This window comes from Pinus tabuliformis, chromosome 3_2 (genome assembly GCF_031772625.1).
Source record: "Pinus tabuliformis cultivar Carrire ecotype Pingquan chromosome 3_2, CPIR1, whole genome shotgun sequence".
Classification (NCBI taxonomy): Eukaryota; Viridiplantae; Streptophyta; class Pinopsida; order Pinales; family Pinaceae; genus Pinus; species Pinus tabuliformis.
The window spans coordinates 246,054,389-246,073,890 of NC_142302.1; the positions used below are offsets into that span (position 1 = coordinate 246,054,389).

The 19,502-nt window shown below is 36.4% G+C and overlaps 1 pseudogene; it reads left to right on the plus strand.

Moving 5' to 3' along the window:
* The window catches only part of LOC149180606 (beta-galactosidase 8-like), a 195,468-nt pseudogene that overhangs the window by 151,627 nt on the left and 24,339 nt on the right, over positions 1-19,502 (plus strand).

The following is a 19,502-nucleotide window of genomic DNA, read 5'->3' on the forward strand; positions in this document are numbered from 1 at the left end:
CTCCATTTTCGTATGATGGACTAACATCCGGTGTGCTCCGCTGGTGATCAAAAATAGGTGCATCCGTAGATGGTGATACATGAGAAAAATCAGGGATGGCAAAATCATCGAAGATGTCAAGGAAAAGTGAAGGAGGCACGGACGGAATCCTTCGTTGCGGGTTGATGGTCAGGCTCCCAGCCATACTCTTCATGAATGACAGCTTCAGTTGATTGTGAAACACCAACTCCGTTGATAGCTGAACCTTGTTCACAACGGGTGTAGAGTTTGGAATGGAAGAACACAAGACAGTGCAATCTGGAGGATCAACAGAAAATGAAGTTGAAGGTTGAGGTAAGACATGCATGTGACAACCAATGGGCTTCGCAACCAAGTCTGCGCAAAAATTGATAGAAGTGATGTTGGGAGGATGTGACAGTCGAACTAATGTGTGTGCATGTTCTCCCACATCACTCTGTGGTGGTGGAGTTGTCTAATGAGGGGACGATGAACAGTCACTTGTGACAGTGACTGTGTCCATCTGTGATTACACAGCTCCATCACCGAAGCATGCTGAGCAGGGTTTGAGCTTAAAATTCTTCTTGGGATTGACATATTTGTTAAGACAATATTCAAATATTTCCATGAGATACTAGAATTTCATCTGAATTCTCGGAGCTTCAAACTACAATACACAGAAGTGGTCCCAAAAATCCTAAGGTGATTCTTGAGGAGTCTTCCGTTGTTTTAACCGTTTTTGGAAAAGCGGTTCTCGATAAAAATGATGGAAAGTAGATTCAATTAGATCACATAAATGCTCAAGTGATTTCACACTGCTAGGTGGCAGACTCCAACACCACCATTGTGGGGATTCGTGAAGTGTGTATGCAAGCAGCACATTGGCATCTTCTGCATAGAACTCATGTGTAAGAAATGCATAGAAGTCTTATAAGTACTCAAGCCAGGCTACTTCACCTTCACCATCATACATGAATTTAGAAAAGAGATCACAAAACTCCCTCATGATGTCGAGAGGTTTGACATGCGAAAAACATCGTGGAGGGATGAGTTTGACAGTATCCATGATAGATGCACAAAGATTGAAAACAAGATGAGAGGACACAACTTGTCATCTATCCCTCCTTCTAGCACTAGAAATGTTGATGGTGTTGGACCTGCCAACATGTTAGGGGATCTCCCTCGTAAGAAGTACCAACTAGACCTAAGACCGTTTGGTGTAAGAGTCCCAGCAGTGGGTCGTACAGTATCGCCTTGACCGCAGTTCCTGGGAACAATATTTTATAGTCTTGTGCCTCCTTTCAGCTATCTAGAGTGCTAAAATTGTGCCACTTTCATATAGTCCCATCACCAAATCTCTGGTGTATGGCTTCAAGAGACTTCCATTCACCTTTCCTGGGAAGTGTTCTCCATTTAACTTGACCAGCTATACTGCACCTTCGTCGGTAATCTCCTTAATAATATACGACCCTAACCAGTGCATCCTGAACTTTCCTGGGAATTTATAAAACTTACCATCATACAACAACACCATATCATTTACCTTGAATGTGAGTAGCTTGATTTTTCAGTCGTGCCATGCCTTTTCATGCTACTTTTGGACCTGCTGGTGAAATCCAGCAAAAATCATTCTTCTTCAAGCTCATCCAACTGCGCGAGCCTACCTACAGGTGCGCAGTGCCTTTTGGTAGAACACTTTTGGAGGCCTTACCAGAGTCCAAATTGGGTGTAGGATAGCTAGCTGGAAAGCTTAGTGAATCTACTTTCGAAAACATCTTTAATTTTTCAATTTTGAGTTTATTTGGCTTATCAAAAGTCAAATATCCCAAGACTGGTCAAAATGTGGAAAATGAGGCTGCCTAAATGCAGAGTGTTGTTGCAGTCAACTTTTGAAGGTCTTACTCAACTCAAAATTGAGCTCATGATAGATAATTGGAAAGCTATTTGTGTCTAGTTATCATTTGACTCATCAAAAAAGTCATTTGGCCAACCAAGTTAGGGTAAATCTTGATTTTCCCAAGGTCACTACAGAAGTGCATCAATCCTCATGAGGCCAATGATGTTTTCAACATTTCTCCCAAACCATGAAACCTGTGTAAAAAATGAAAGAGGTTTTTCCGCTTGGATCATTGATGGACAAAAACCTCTCTCACTTTTGCTAAATTCATCTTTTCTTTCTCAAAAACATAGTTTGAAGAAAACCTATCCCGATATGTGGAATAGGGGATTTGTAGAAATGAATGGAAATGAAGGGGATGAGGAACTTCTAAATTCTTGAGGAAATTTTAGGAAGTAAGGAGGGATGTTAGGAAGCAAGGGAAAGTGTAATTCCAAATATTGAGTGAGGGGAAGGGGTCCAAAAGGGAAAAACACAGGCCTATCCTAAAAAATTGTCAAATTGTAGCAACAAGCTAGGGTTTGTGGGAAAATGATGAATTTGAGGGATATCAGTGATGGGAAGTGTTTAATAAGGTACATTAAGGATAGGGGAAGGTGTATGGGCATCATAATACAATTTTTGTTGATGATTTTACCATCCAAGAGAAATTACCTTCAAAACCCTAGGAGAGGGAAATGAATCTTACCTAGGCACAACTGGAGCACGAACAAGGTGTAAAATGACCCATTTGAACCTGAAATGATGATGACAACTCTTTGAATTATGGTACATTCAGCTAAATGGTGACATGGACTAACACTTGGAAAACTTTGGAAGGAGTAAAAACAAACCCTAGACCTAATACCTAGTGACCAAATTTTATTTGAAGACTCACTGAAATGACAAAATTTGACCTTGACACCCTAAGACCACTTTGTAAGAGCATGTTTGATCACTGGTGGAAGGCTTCAAAGACTGACACTAACATTGGCTCCAATGGGGATGGTAGCTCCTTGGAGGTGCCAAGAACCGCAGATCTTTGGGAGAGCAGACCAGTGCCTTATCCATTGGGAAATATGGAATCAATATCTTGGCAGAAAAAACATAAAAAATCAAGGCTAAAAACTCATAACTGAAATGACTAAGAACTGACTAACTCAAAACTAAAAGAAGATCTTTGGGAGAGCAGACCAGTGCCTTATCCATTGGCAAATATGGAATCAATATCTTGGCAGCAAAAACATCAAAACTCAAGACTCAAGACTCAAAAGTCATAACTGAAATGACTAAGAACTGACTAACTCAAAACTGAAACAAGACTCTCAAAAGCTAAAACTAAACACTCAGCTGAAACTAGACACTCAGCTAAAACTATCTCAAAACTAACGAAAACAAAAAGTGACTCAAGACTTACTTAACTGAAACAAGTACTTACAAATATTTTTAATGGCAGTAGTCCATCGATATTTGAGGGCTTCAAATCATGATGACAACCACCTGCTTACTGATGAAATATGTACAATTATGTGAAGTGGGCCTTCCAATGTAACCAATCCAGCAAATGGCTACTTACTGAAATCCTGCTCTCACTTTCCCTGAGCAAATAGAACGATGTACATGTAGGAAAATCACAATAACAACTAAAACCAAGGCTTATTCTAATGAACCAGGCAACATTCATCTTTTCTAAAGCTTGCAAAATAATGCCGAAGGGATCTTGAAAATCCTGAAGCACTAGCTTGTCTTGAGATCCAGCAGCAAAAATACAAGTACTCCCTTCATTCTGATATGAAAGAACAACTGGTTGCTGATTGATAGGAAGACCTAGAAAAGTATAAGCTTTTGCTATCTGAGTGTTCGCTGTAAATTCCTCGACCATGAGAAATTCTGACTTGAATTCTGGCATATTGTCTCTTTCAAGCTCATACTCCTCATTTTCATAGTCTAAGTCATTATTAAACAGAAAATATTCTTCAATATTCTCAAACATGACCGCCCCATCATTTTCATGAAGGAAAACAATATCTATTCGTTGATCTATAAATCTAATTTCAAGACTATCATCATTTTCAAAAGTGGAAGAAGTTTCACCAACACCTTCTTGACCATGTGCACACTGCAGACCTGCATTAGCTTGGGCTGTAACCTGACCTTTAAGGAGTTTATCTATCTCATCTTTAGACAGAGGAGATAATAATTTTTGTTTTCTTTTGCTCAAGCAATTATTGTCTTCTTGAAATAACATTTCAAAACATGAAAAACCTGAATGACAGTCCTCAATTCCCTGGTCTTCTGAAATTTGAAAACATTGTTGATCATCTTCATATGACATGGCAATCAAATTGTCATCGCACTCATCAGTCATACGAGGGAAAAGTTCAAATAGTTCTTGAAACTCAAAAATAACACTTCTATCATTTACCATTGAGTTATCCAAAGAATATTTTTCACTTACATGAACAAAGATCTCATCTTGTTTGTCATAAAAGGATTGGATTACCTCCTTGTGAAGACTTTGTTTTAATGAAATGGGAATACTTGGATCAATAACTTTGTCTTCTTCTTTCCAGATGATCTCAACAACAGAGCTCTCCTTCATGGGATTCAGAACAAGGTACTCTTCATCATCACAATCTGAAATTGAAACTTGATTTCCCTGCATAGTGTCTTCTGCTATGAGCAGATCTGAAATAAGACCTTCTCTTTCATCATTTTCCATTGTACTAAGATCTTGATCCTGCTACAAATTTTCCTGAGCATCTTGATAAGTATCCTCTAAGTTGTCTTTATGCTGCTGAAATGGATTTTCGTATAGGGTTTCCAAGATCTCATCATCCATGAAGTCATCATCTTCATAAATTCTTTCAATATTTTCAACAAAACTATAAAATTTTTGCAACAGTTCTGAACTAATATTAATGATGGATAAGATTCTTTATACCTTTCAAAGAACATAATATGAAAATCCTTCAAATAGTAAATAAAAGCAGGCGGCAAACTTTCATACCAAGATCGGGCTTGACCTTCCATAGGGCATGATTATCTTCATCAAGCAGTCTTCAGGAAAAATCAACCTTCAACTTGTGAATATGCATCTGAAATCTAACTAGATGTAAAGCGACATCATTCCTATCATCTTTAAACATGGGCAAATTCCTTTGCCAATCTATCTTAGGAATTTTATTTGGGAAACCTAGAATGTGATCTCGGCTCATGGGAGCATACCCTCGATCCAACAAATCCGTTTTGATAACAATGAATTCACCAAGAAATTCTTCAGGCTACTGTTTATTGCAAAGTGGAGTTGCCATAAAAATTCTAAACCTTGGGATTTTTTGACACTGGAGTTGCCAGGGGAATGATTTCAACCTTCCGGTGTCTGATCATTGTCCACCATCAATAATCAGATCTAAACTTGATACATTTTGTTGAGGAACATAAAACTACTTTCCCCAATATGGTTGCCACTATGTTAGAGCCTAGATCAACCTCAGGCTGAAGGGAGGCAATCCTAGGGTAACTATAAACCACGCTTAACCTGGTAGCTAGCCCTACTAGGTCGGGAGAGGGCTTTCACCTTGTCAATCTCAGTGAGGATGGTTGCAATTATGTCTTGAGATGACTGAAATGAATGCTGATTTTAGGCTAGGTATAGTAGATTAGGGTTTCTGATTTGATTTTTAGGTTTTGGTTGCTGGATCAATTGGAGAAGGCAGATTGGGTCCAGGAAATCAACTCAAGGATACAGTCATGTTCTGTGGGGCGAGGTAGACAATGGTTTATGTACTAGAAAAGGATTTAGATGGTAGTTTAAGATAGCTGAGGAGTTGAGGAGGGCATAAAGAAACTATGATTCCTCTTCAAATAGTTGAAAACATTGAAAACCAAATGCATTCCCAAGACAAAGCACAGCAGTGTATTTTGCCTATTCACCTTGATTCATTTAGTTTTAGAAGAGAAAGATAGATGTGGATATATATAAAACATCAGAAAAACTCATTACAAAGAAGAAACAATACATAAACTCAATATCACAAGAATCCCACAAAAATAGTTGTGAAACCTGGTTTTATTCCTTGCCAACTGCTGTAGGGATATACAATAGAGCTCAGAGCTTCCACAAGAGTCCAACCTTTACAAATGAATCAAAGAGTACATGATATAGGCAAGGAAACTACTCAAGCTAGCTATCAGGGGTCGAAACCATGAGAAGAGGAGTGGTTTCAACCATATCTAAACTAAGAACACAAAAGTAGGCAGTGGAACAGCTTGCCTCTAAAACTTAGGAAACCAATTCATTCATCATCAAAACCACTTGAAACTTGATGTATCTACCCTATAAGGTATTTTTCATCCATATTTACATCAATTTCATCATTTACCATGCATACATTTACCAAGGAATGAGGAAAAAGTCGATTTCCAAGAAAACTAGGAAAAAACTGGAAATTTAGGCAAAACTAGCAAAATTAGTTTAATGTGGAGTGCCAAAATTTTAATGCGTAGCACCATTTCAAGGCCAGTTTTGGAGGCCTTCCGTTGTCCAAATCAGGTGCAAGTTGGCTTGTTGGAAATCCTTGCCTATCTAGTTTCTAGAACAATTTTATTTTTCTAATTTGGAGCTCATTTGCGCCTCCAAAATTTGATTCTCCTAACACTACTTCCTGTGTAGCAAAAAAGTGGCAAAGAGTGCACTTTTTGGGTGTATTTTTCCCTTTTGGTGACCAAGACCTTGTCCAAAATTTCTCACTAATTATGGGTTTACCTATTCTTCCATGCTGATTCTAGATATGTAAGCCATTTTGCAAGAGGATGTCCCCATCAAAAGCGCACCACCAATGGCTCTGCACACCTATTGGAAAAGCCTGTTTTTCAATTTCAAAAATTCAAAAATGTCAAAAATTTCTCCAAATTTCTTGAAATTTGGTATGAGTGATCCTTGTTAGGTGCTTTGTTGAGCCAATGATGCTTTAGCCAATATTTTGAGTTTATCTTGCTCTTTCTTGTTCCTCAAAACTCTTCTTAGCTTGGCTTTTAGCCTCTTTGTCCTTGCATTGCAAATCTTGTTCCGGGTTAGGTAGTGGTAGGCCATGTGGCGAAGCATTTTCTTCTCTTTATTGGCCTTCTCTAGCAACTTCTCAAGGTGAATGTTCACCCTCTCTAAGCAAGTTTCTCGTTCATTTTCAATTTCTTTCTCAAGGGAGGTCATCGTGACCTTTGCCTTCTTTGCCTCTTGCCTCTCTTCTCTAATCATTTGCAACTCCATGATAACCTGCTTGTTAGTTAATTTCTTGTTTTCTTACTCAAGGTAATTGATGATCCACTTTGCTCTCTCAAGGTTAACTGACAAGGCTCTTATTTCAGCCTCCTTCTCTTTGATAATCATGTCCTTGATTCTTGAGCCTTGAGAGCCCAAGTTAGTGACATCCTCCTCAATCAAAGTAAACTCTCTGTCTTTCCCTTCAGTAGGGCTCTCCTCATGCATCTTTTGCTTCCCTTTGTCTCTGCTCTTTGACTATTGGCCAACTTGTATAGCTGGAGAAGAAGGCAAAGCCCCTTCCACCCCCAGTAGAGATAGCATTTGTTTGTAATCTGGTGAAGAAGGCGAGACCCCTTCCACTCCTGGTGGAGATAGTACTCACCTGGCAGCAGCAAAAAGACTCATTGTGCCTCTCTCATAAGTAACAAATACTGGCACACCTGTAGTCTCGGTCTCATGGACACCTAGCTGTCCTGATGGTCCTCCTTCCTCCTGAGGCACTGACAAAACCTGAGGGCCTTTGAACATCTCATGGGCAATAAAGGTCTCCCATGGTATGTTCAGCAAGTTTAACTGGTGCAACACAACAATCTTAATCAATGAGAAGTGATAAATGTTGTTGAGTTGCTAAGGAAAATGTTTTCTTTGAACATAATGGGCCATCTTCTCAATGTTCCTATATATAAAGTAAGGGAGGTTCATCATCCTCACCCTAGTAAAGTGCATCAACAACCTGATATGATATGCATACAAGTGGGAAAACCTTCCTTCACAAATGATATATTTAATGATAAGCTTCATAAGAGGAACAAAAATATTCTCCAAGTATTTGAAAGGAAATACTCTGCTGATTTGGTTGTGATATGGCTCATAATGTTCTCTGTCCACATACTACCCTTTATTCCATTGCTCACCTACATTAGGGATGCTTGTTGCTTCTGAGATGGTGGTAGGTGACAAGGTGAAGGAGACACCAGCAAGATTCACTTGGCCATTATGTAGATGGGTGACAAACAATCGGGCAAGCTCATGATGAAACTTTACCCTCTCCACCATTTCACAAAACTCATAGCAAGACTGATGTCTGAAACTAGATATAGCAAGAGGACAAGCAAGCAATTCTGTCAGACTGATAGGTTCCTCTCGGATGATCTTTCCCCCTTTGTGTGGCTTTCTTGACACATGTGCTTCTCTGGAAGTATCACTGAAAGTTTCCTCCTCCCTCTCATAGTCTGAGTCTCTCTCCATGGTCTTTTGGTGATGTGATAAGTGATGAGAAATGAAAGTTTGTAGTGAGAACAGATGAGTATGAAGAGATTTTAAAATATAGGGTAAGGGAGATGTATGGGGAATGTGACTGCTTGAGGGAATGTTGGGGTTTTAGGGAATGAAGGGAATGAGGGGAATGAGGAGAATGGGTAGGTTTTAGAATGTGGAATAGGGATTTAGTAATGAAGTGGGTGTAGTGAAGATGTATTTGGGAGTTTAGGGTTTAGGGAATAGTGTAATAGGGCTAGGGTTTTGTAAATGAGAGTGGGGTTTTTAGGGAGTGAACTTTGATGATTGTGGGATAGGGAATAGGATTTGGAAAACTCACTGTGAATGGAGTATGAGAGAACAGCAACAACCTTTGATAACTTATGAGAGGTGGTTTAGTAATTATTTAGGGTTTGGTTTTGACAATTTGTTAGGGTTTGTTCTAAAGGAAACCAAACACAACCCTAGCAACCAAACATTACTCTTCAAGGCAAGGAAGAATGATGTACTTACTTGGAACAAGCATCAAAAAGATTTTAAGGAAGTTTGAAGGTGATTTGAGGCAATTTTGGGCTTCTCCAACAAGTGCGTAGCGCTCACTAATAGGTGCGCAGTGCCAGTTTAATGCGCAGCGCCAAACCAAATTAACACTGTGAAACTGCAATAGGTGTGTAGCACCAATTTAATGCGTAGCGCTAGGGAAATAATGCGCAGCGCCAGCAACTCTTTGCCAAATTTCCTCTCTTTTCCTCCCTTGGCTCAAAATCGTGTTTTCAATTCTCCTTAGCTCTTCAATAAACAAGGAATGAATAAAATATATGAATTGGCCCTTTATACTTTTCCTCTTTTGATTTTTCATAAACCAAAACCCACTTTTCTATAGTTTTGTCACTTTTGAAAAATACTCTGTTTTTCTGAATTTTGGACTTTTTTGACTTCTTGCAGGTGGACTTACTCTCTTCATGGACGTTTTGTAGTGGCAAGAGCTGGCATTGTTACCAGGTTACCAGGAACACTTATGAAGAATTATTACATATAGGAACTATAAAATTACATAATTTACATGAAATGAAACCATGAAGTACAAATGCTCTGTTTCACCTCAAAACATAGTTTGGAGGTGAAAGAGCTTTATTTCAGCATATCAGAAGTAAAATCATGACTATATGAACCTTTTTATGTGCAGCTAGAATGTAAAAGACTGCAAGCTTTTGATCAAGTGAGATTGTTCAATATTGAAAAATGGTCAAAAACAACTAGGAGAGGAGAAATAAATATGCACCAAAACTGTGTGGAAGGAAACAATTTTAGCATCAAGTGTACACTTCGTATCCTTTTCCACTTTTTGGGAATAGAGTCTACTTTCTGAGGCATAAAAATCCTTTTTCGTTTATTTATAGGCCCTTTCCTCATCAAATACATAGCCAAGTCTCGCATAATATCATGTTGAATAAAGGAAAGCTCATGGCTGCTACCATAAGAGTTCACCATGGTACCTTTGAATAGTGAATTAAAGTTGTTATGTTAGCTAGAAGAATTATTTAATCAATGCTCAACAAAAGATCCACTTCTCTTCTATCAAACAATGTAAAGTTGTTATGTGAGTGATTGGCTTTATTGATATATCTATTTCGTAGATTTGCTTTAAACTAGTTCATCTAATGGTAAATTTTGAATTTTTCATTTTGGAAAAAATATTTGAATAAACCTCCTATGTCACAAACGAGTCCAAATGCCCAAAATAATTTAAGCAAGGACAAGCAAAGCCAAATCCAATCACCTTAAGAGAAAGTGGTAAAAGACTATAAGCTTTTGATCAAGTGAGACAATTCAATATTGAAAATAAATGCATCTTTTTGATCAAATATTTTCTATTAGAACTTGAAAGAGCATCTTTGAAGATTGCAAGGCAATCTATGTTGGAAAGGGTATAGAATCTGTAAATTTGGCATAATGTAAGCGACTTATCTTTATCTTCTAGCTTTGAATGGAATTTTGTTCACTAATTTTTATATTCAGTGATCAAATATGTCACAATTCTTCTCAAATTTATGCCTTACGATGTTTCCTTTGCAACTATAGTTTTTAAAAGCTATGTTTTCATAGGCATTGAAATCAAGGCCTTGCTCTTTAATTGCATAGATCAGGACTTTACCAATCAATAAAACTTAAATTGATGGAATTCTAAACCTTAACACTAATTTGAATTCAACGTTTTTATTGTAATTTAGCCATATTTAAACTAAGCGGCAGGACTAGCTACTATGTAGTGCTTGTTTATATGTATGCATGTGTATGTGTGAAAAGCAATTGAAAGTAAAAAAAAAAAAATCATCATGGTTATTTCAATGGTGTGCCACTTAGTATGGGGGGGTGTAATTCCTTCAATGCTCACACACATTAGAGTTATAGATTAGATGCAGACACACACACCCACACACATTAGAGTTATAGATTAGATGTTTTAACTTGAAATGGTTAGCAATATATTTCTATGGGATTCAAAACTAGATGAAGACATATAGGAATATTAGAAACAAATACTATTGAGCTAATTTGATGGGCCAAAATAGAAAGTAAACATTAGTCAGTTGAGGATGGAATGATAACGATGTAGGGTCTCATGCAACAATGTCAATGTTTCACCATTGCAATTTAAGGGTTGTGACTAGTTCATCTTCATCAAGCTATCAAGATTCATATTTTATTCCTTGACTTATTTTAGCGGTTCTACCTCATGGCTCAATTATACTTACTCCCCTCAGAACATTTTGCTCCAAAATATTAAGATAATCATTTAGACTCTAGTTTGAAAAGATGTGGCTATGAATATGAACAACTCATTTTTTCCCTACCCTGTTTTTATTAAAATTAAAACAATACCCAGGGATAGATTAGTTCAGCTTCATTGAGGTATGAATAAGAAGTAATGAGTTCAGTTGCTTTACCATTTTAGGGAGCTATGTGGGTAGACCAATTAAGTGGAATGAGAAGTAATTTACAAAGTGAGAATGTGAAATCAGAGTTCTAATGTAGGATCATGGTGTTTAGGGTTACCATAAGAAATAAGTTTTCAATTAAGTGCTTCTATCCAAGGGTTTAGCATTGTTATCCACATTCCATTTTTTATGGAGGATGATTTGGTTGACTTTTTGAATGGCTCATTGGAAGACCAACATATTTAGTTCAATCTGATGGATATACATATTTTCCTTAACCCACTCCCATACTCATGTCCAATGGTAGGGACCAAATCAATTGAGGTAGACAAAAAGGAACTTTTATATGAGTTAGAAATGGTTCAGATCAGATGTCATGATATCAATCTTTCCTCCTTAAGTGAAGAAATGACAACTATAGTGGCATCACCTTGGCCAGAGTATCAAGCTCCCAACTGGAAGGTTTTTAGATCGTGTACCTTAGGTAATCTGTTGAGTCGAGGAAGCATTGCATACAAATCTATTAAGGGACATAACTTTATCACAATAAGTTACTCCCCATGCATTTGGTTCAACTGGCTCAACACCTTTGTATTTGATATTTGGTGCATTTGGCTTTAGGTATGATGGAGGAAGTTTTGATGAATGCCATAATCAGGCTCAAGGTTTTGTTGGTAATGGCTTAACAAGTAGCCTCATCAAGGCATTTCTTCCATTGATCCCAACGCCTCAGCTCAAAAAGGAATGGGATAGGGAGGACTAGGGAATCCCCAAAACCACATAAAGTGTATCAAACATAAGACAAAGGTCAATAGACACAAGTTTTACCATGCAAAATCCAATCCAATTAGGATGTTGCCATCAACACAATTATGCTCTTACCATCAACCTTACCTCTTTCTTAGTTAGAAATTTTGATGCCATGAATAGTTAAAATGAGAACACCCATTAAAATGACCACACCCATTTTTTCCAAGTATGTTGATAGAAACTTAACATGATTAGACCATTAACATCTACCTAGCCCCTTTGTTAACTAGAAATTTTGATGCCATAGAAAGTGAAAATGAGAATATCCATTTCCTTTGCATATTATGAAGCTTTGTCATTACATTTTTACATATATCTTGGAACATAAAGAAGTAATACATTAAGTACTTTCTTGAGAGAAAAAGTAGGGACCTATAGTGAAATATAATGGATAGCTCTATGGTTCTTATGTATAGACTGTGGTTGCATTTATCTATGCATAAATTGAGCCTAATAATAATTTGAGAGTAAAAGTGTGAATGATAGATAGGTGATCAAGAACAAAACAAGTATAGTAATAAAAATCTAACGCAACACCCTTCCTTTACTTGAATGTGTAACAAGTACATTATTAACAATCTCAAATAGCGTAATTCTGATAAATGATAAAGTGTATTACAATGCGTTATGTTGCATGTGTTTATAAGGGTCTATAACGTATCACATCACTCTTCATCTATGCTCTTTTTTCATATTCTATCGACTTACAGCATTTCCTTTGCAACATTTGGTGCAATTGTGTTTCCAACAAATACGTAACTTATTTCTAGTAAATTTCACCGTGAAATATAGCCAAAAAAGAAAACTTGTGTTTCCAACAAATCCGTAACTGATTTCCAGTAAATTTCACCGCGAAATATAGCCAAAAAAACAAACCTATGTTTCCAACAAATTCGTAACTGATTTCCAGTCAATTTCACCGTGAAATATAACAAAAAAAGCTCCAAAACATAAAACCCTCGACTACTGCCAAAAACAAGAAAACAACCTATCAATATTTAGAAAAAATGTTTTTTTTAAATGTTTAGTTAAAAAAATTCTTATTTGATTTGTGGTTTGTAAAATTGTTTTTTTTTTTCAATAACAAAAGAGTATCATTGTTTCAAGCTTAGTTAAAATACAAAATAGTTGAACAAATTGTAAGTTTGATGTTTAAGCTTTTGTTTACGTTTAAATGTCTTTGTTAATTTTAAAGGCTTTTATCTATTTTCCTTAGTATGAGATGGAAACCTTTACAACAAAGATAGTGAAGATGATGAAATAGGAAAAGATTTTTGAATGGCAAGGTGGACCTATTATCTTGACACAGGTAAGTCCTTTTTATTGTGATAGTTATTTACAACGTTTTGTGTATAATAAAATATGGCTTTTTTATTTAATTTAGTTATGTGCAGATAGAAAATGAATGCCAACAAGTAGAACAATATTATGGAGAGAAGGGAAAGTCATATGTGACCTGGGCAATAAACATGGCATTATCATTAAATAAAAGCATTCCATGGGTGATGTGCAAACAAACTGATGCTCCAGACCCAATTGTGAATATACTATGTAAAATAATAAAAATCTATCTTTCCACATATCCCTTCTATTTCCTTAGAAAGTTTCTATACTATAATGCCATACTGGTGTGTGAATCAATTCTTATATTGATATATGAATCAATTCTTTTACAGATCAATACCTGAAACAATTTCTACTGTGACTATTTCCAAACAAATTCTCCAAAAAAGCCAAAGATGTGGATTGAGAATTGGGCTGGATGGTAATGATTTGTAACCACCATAATAACCATTATAATGTGTAATTTTCTCCTTCACATACAATAATTGTAAGAGAGTAAACATATATGGAACAATGGAGAGATCCATGCTTTTAGGGAAGAGTTTCCAACTTATATATTGACCCCGCACCAGGTTGAAAGGGCCTAAATCATTCTTTATTCACGATTATTTAAATCCTCTGTTTTTGGTATTAATAAAATTTTCCTCTATTTACTTGAATTAAAAAATTCAGCTACAACCTATTGCCAAGTAAAGATTGAGTATTTCCAAGTATAACATCTTCTTATTCATCTTGCTTAAATATTGTTTTTGTTTTACAAGTTTCAGACATTCGGAGGGAGGACCCCTCATAGGCCTAATTTTAAAGGATTTTATCTATTTACCTTACTATGAGATGGAAACCTTTACAACAAAGATAGTGAAGATGATGAAACAAGAAAAGATTTTTGCATGGCAAGGTGGACCTATTATCTTGACACAAGTAAGTCCTTTTTGTTCTGATAGTTATTTACAATGTTTTGTGTATAATAAAATATGGCTTTCTGATTTAGTTTAGTTGTGTGTGGATAGAAAATGAATACCAACAAGTAGAACAATATTATGGAGAGAAGGGAAATTCATATGTGACATGGGCAGTAAACATGGCATTATCATTAAATACAAGCATTCAATGGGTGATGTGCAAACACATTGATGCTCCATACCCAATTGTGAGTATATTGTGTGTAATAATAAAAATCTATCTTTCCACATATCCCTTCTATTTCCTTAGCAAGTTTCTATAATATAATGCCATACTAATTTATGAATCAATTCTTAGGTTGATATATGAATCAATTATTTTATAGATCAATACCTGCAACGATTTCTATTATGACTATTTCCAACCTAATTCTCCAAAAAAGCCAAAGATGTGGACTAAGAACTGGGCTGGATGGTAATGATTTGTAACCACCATCATAACCATTATAATGTGTAATCTTCTCCTTCACATACAATAATTTTAAGAGAGTAAAACATATATGCAACAATGGAGAGATCCATGATTTTAGGGAAGAGTTTCATGCTTATATATTGACCTCGCACTAGGTTGAAAGGTCCTAAATCATTCTTTATTCATGATTATTTAAATCCTCTATTTTTGGTATTAGTAAACTTTCCTTTGTTTACTCAAATTAAAAAAATAAGCTACAACCTATTGCCAAGTAGAGCTTGAGTATTTCTAAGTATAACGCCTTCTTATTCATCTTGCTTAAATATTGTTTTTGTTTTACAGGTTTCAGACATTCAAAGGGAGGACCCCTCATAGGCCTACTGAGGATATTGTGTTCGTAGTAGCGCAATTTTTCTAGAGAGGAGGAACATTTCAAAACTATTACATGGTGGATTTTTACTTCTTTCATCGTGAGATCGAGCTCATATGCATTTATAATTATGTCTCTAATATGAACCATTACTTTAATGTTTTTTGTGTTGCAGTACCATGGAGGTACAAATTTTGGCCGGACAAGCGGAATCCATACATTACCACCAGTTATGACTATGGTGCACCTATTGATGAATATGGTATGCAATATTTTGTGATGCCAACTTTTGTTCTTTAATTAAAGAGTGTGTGGGGGTCTAGGTTCCCCCCCATCCCCCACTTTTTTTTATTTTTTATTTTTTATTTATAACTTTTCTTGAATAATCTGCCCCCCTGGGTTGCAATTAGCATTGAAAAAGAAGTATGCTTCAATTATCCTTCCACAATTAGAAATTTAGGAACTTTTCTAAGTCCATATTTGTATTTTCTCCTTTTATTTGAAACAAATTCATACTCTGTAACCATTACAGAGAATATAAGATAGCCAAAGTGGGGGCGTCTGAAAGAGTTGCACAAAGCTATAAAACAATGTGAACCTCTTCTAGTTTATGGAGACATGAGTACCATTTCACTGGGCAAAAACCTTGAGGTTTGTGTTCTTCAAATGAAGAAATTTTCTGTAGAAGGTTTATAAAATTGATAAAAAATCCATTAAATACAAGTGTTTACTTCTTGCAAGGGAGTGTTGTTCTAAAAGTTGTTGAGAGGGGAATGAATCACTGAACGCTAAGCATCCAACTTACACTGAATATACAAGCAACAATATATTCTATAAATAATTATGGCGTGTGTGGTGCCTTTCTTAGAAACGTAGACAACAAGAAGGATGCATCCATGCAATTCAATGGGGAATCTTACAATCTACCTGCTTGGTCTATCAGTGTCTTGCTCGACTGTAAAAACGTGGTCTATAACACTACATAGGCTAGTGATTTTTCTATTTATTGTCATCACAATAGTTGAGGTGATGATGAAATTTAGTAGGATTATAAAGGATCTCTAACTAGATATGTCATATAATGATAAGATTAGTGTACAGACTTCTCTAATGGGAATGGAGTGAGTCAGCATGGAGTCCCTTCATCCTGTTGCACTTGTAACATCATGTGGAAATATAGGAAAAAGATTTGTTAACCAGTCATGGAACAAAGAAGATGTTGGAATTTGGGGACAAGACAAATTATTTGCCAAGGGCTTGTTAGAGAAGCTAAACATAGTTCTAGATAAAAGTGATTATCTATGGTATACAATCAGGTACTTTAAGTTAGCTAGCTCGATATGAACCTATTCTTAACTTCTGACAAAGGGCGATTTATGAGCTTTCCTTCCAAATTCTTTGCCAATTAGGAAGGGGGTTATAGTGCAAGTCCATGGATTTTGGTACTAATGTTTTCAATAATATCAGTTTCTTGCCTTGTGGGTTTTGTCTAGTTTATGGCTGCTATCTAGACATTTCTCTATGATGAGATTTGGTTTCCACATTAATCTCAACTCTAAATACTTTGAAGATATGATATGATTGTTACTTCTTAAATTTGCTAGGATTTTGATTTTGATTTTATCAACTCTGGTACTAATATTCTCAGGAATATCAGTTTAATGTCTTGTGAGATCTTTTTAGCGTGTTGTTAGCTTCTTGTTGTCATCCAAACATATCTCTCTATGATGGGATTTCTTTCCTCAATAGTAACTTAATAAGTACTCAACTCTAAGTTCTCTGAATATATTCTACGACTTGTCACTTCTCAAATTTGTCAGGATTTTAATTCTGTAATTTATCAGCACTCTGTTGAAGCCTCGGATTTCTGCTGCTCCAACATGGGGGATAACCAAACGGTCCATACCTTAAAGACAACTCCTTTTCTGTTTGAAGTGGTGGCTCTGACTAGGGATGATGGGACCAGTTTCCCAATGTGGGTTTTAAAATGAGAGTGGGTGGTTTTCAAGCAATTGAAGTAAGAATAATGATAACTAAATGGCCTATTCTATCATGCAAATCTCTAGCTAACTTAATCTAATATAAACCCGAGTATTCTGTGTGATATCCGACCTAAAAAGATATATGTTTGACATGTGATAATAAAGATCAATCATGCATTAAACAGAGATGATAACGTGTAAAGATAATTTCTTTGACTAAATAGTTAGTCAAATAAATGTATAAACTATATCGCATATATCTGATGGTTATATCTGAAGATAAACAATTTCAGCTAGGTATCATACAGTAGTGCAATTAACGCATAACAGAAAGAACATATTTCATATAAAATTCATGAAATTGATATGTTATCACTAATTAAACAGAAACAAAACTAATCATACAATATAAAAGTACCATATGCGTGAAGTTCTACTCATTTGACAAATGACATATATCAGCTCCTTCCTTCCAATCAAATTATCTTCCAAGTATACAATAGTGCATCAACAAAGGAAAGTAGTCTGATATGTAAAAGAAACGACCATGTTCCATAATTTCATCAAGGCATTCACAAACTTACAGAAGTGAATTCTTTGCAAATGTTTTTGATAAAATTATGGACCCTTCTCTAAATGCATGAGAAGGGTATAAATATTATTCTAACCAATGTTCAAAAATAGATTATACAAAAATTTGAGGAGGTTTCAAACAAACTTCCTCCTAACTAGCAACTAACTCTAAAAATAAAAGTGCCTTGACGAGCAGAGGTTATGAAGATGACTTGTTGTCTGCCAGTTTCTCCTTTAGATCGCATATATCGGACATCGATTTCACTTAAGGAGGTGCCCCAAATTGTGTTCTAACCTGTCCTGCAAAGATATCATCTGTGAGAGGTGGAAACATCCTCTGATTTGAATGGAGTGAGCAATTGAGCGTCATGATTTGGTTGTGTGGCTTGACAAGGTATTGCCAATATGCCTCCTAGTCAGTCTTTGCTAACTTTGTGATCACCTCCCTTTGGATTTCCACTCTTTCCTTCCAAATTTTATGCAAGTCATTTAAATCTGGCAATGATTTCGGGTTACCTTCTTTCACCAGGTTGGTGGCGTGTAAAGTGTGGTTTACTGCTTTTACTATGTTCTTTGACACCCCTACTGCTCTTCCCACCACTAATTCAGCTTGCTTGATCCGTGCATCCCAATCCGTGAATAGAATGTCCTTATGTGTGTTACACAGCATTTTGTCACTATCCTTGTACTCCCCATTCCTTGATCCTGGAGGACCTCTACAGTGAACCCCGCATGATTTTCCTTCATGGAGAAACTCCCATTATGTCCCTCTTCATGAGCAGATCATTTCCCTTTTGCACCATTTCCCTTGAAACTTTTATTTTTCTCAGTTTACAAAGCTAGTGCTAATGACCTTTGTCTTCCCCATGCCGATGTGTAGAGATTAGCACTATTCCCTGTGCCGATCGGTGCGACTGAGCTGTGTTCTAGTCACGTCGATCCTGTTATGGAAAGTTTTTTAAATTATAGATGAAGCTTCCAGCTCTAGAATCTTCGTAACGGAAGTCTAGTAAATGGTTTGGCCGGATGGGGTCGAGGATGATAGTTTGGGCTCCTTTCCCCTATAATTATGGAACTATCTCAAGGGATAAGTCCTTCTCCCATGAGAAGAGGATCCATCTCCCATCCATATTTCCTATATAAGCCTCCCTTCTTCCCAAGCACAAACTAGTTGCAGTTAGAGTGTTGGCTAAGTGTGAGTATACTATTTTGATTAGACAAGCAAGCTATTACTAGTTGTAGGCATCTAGTTGTGTGAGGGAGAAGTGTGTTTGGTTTGGAGTGAAGCCTAAAGGGAAGAGCCTTTAAAATATTGTTGTTTGAAGCTATCATATAGTGCTAGCAGAAGTGTGTGGGAACTCGATCTTGTTAGAGGAAGACTGCAACGTCAAGACGAATGGTTGTAATCTCTCTTTGATATTAATATATGCAACTATCGATTAATTTCCTACATGTTTTGTAATATTACATATTCGTGTCTTAATGCTTCTTGACTCACTACGTAGGTTGAATTACAATTTGTCTATTATTATGTTTGTGTTGTTGTTGTTTACTTGTTTCAGGAACTTGAAGAAGGAAGCGAGAGATTGCTGAAATGATCAAGCGAGGACACCATCAAGCAAGATAAGTGACCAAGAGGTAGGCTCTTGATTGATTCTAGCCTAAGGATATCTTCCATAGAATGTATCTGTTGTGGTTAGACCCATTATCAAGCTAG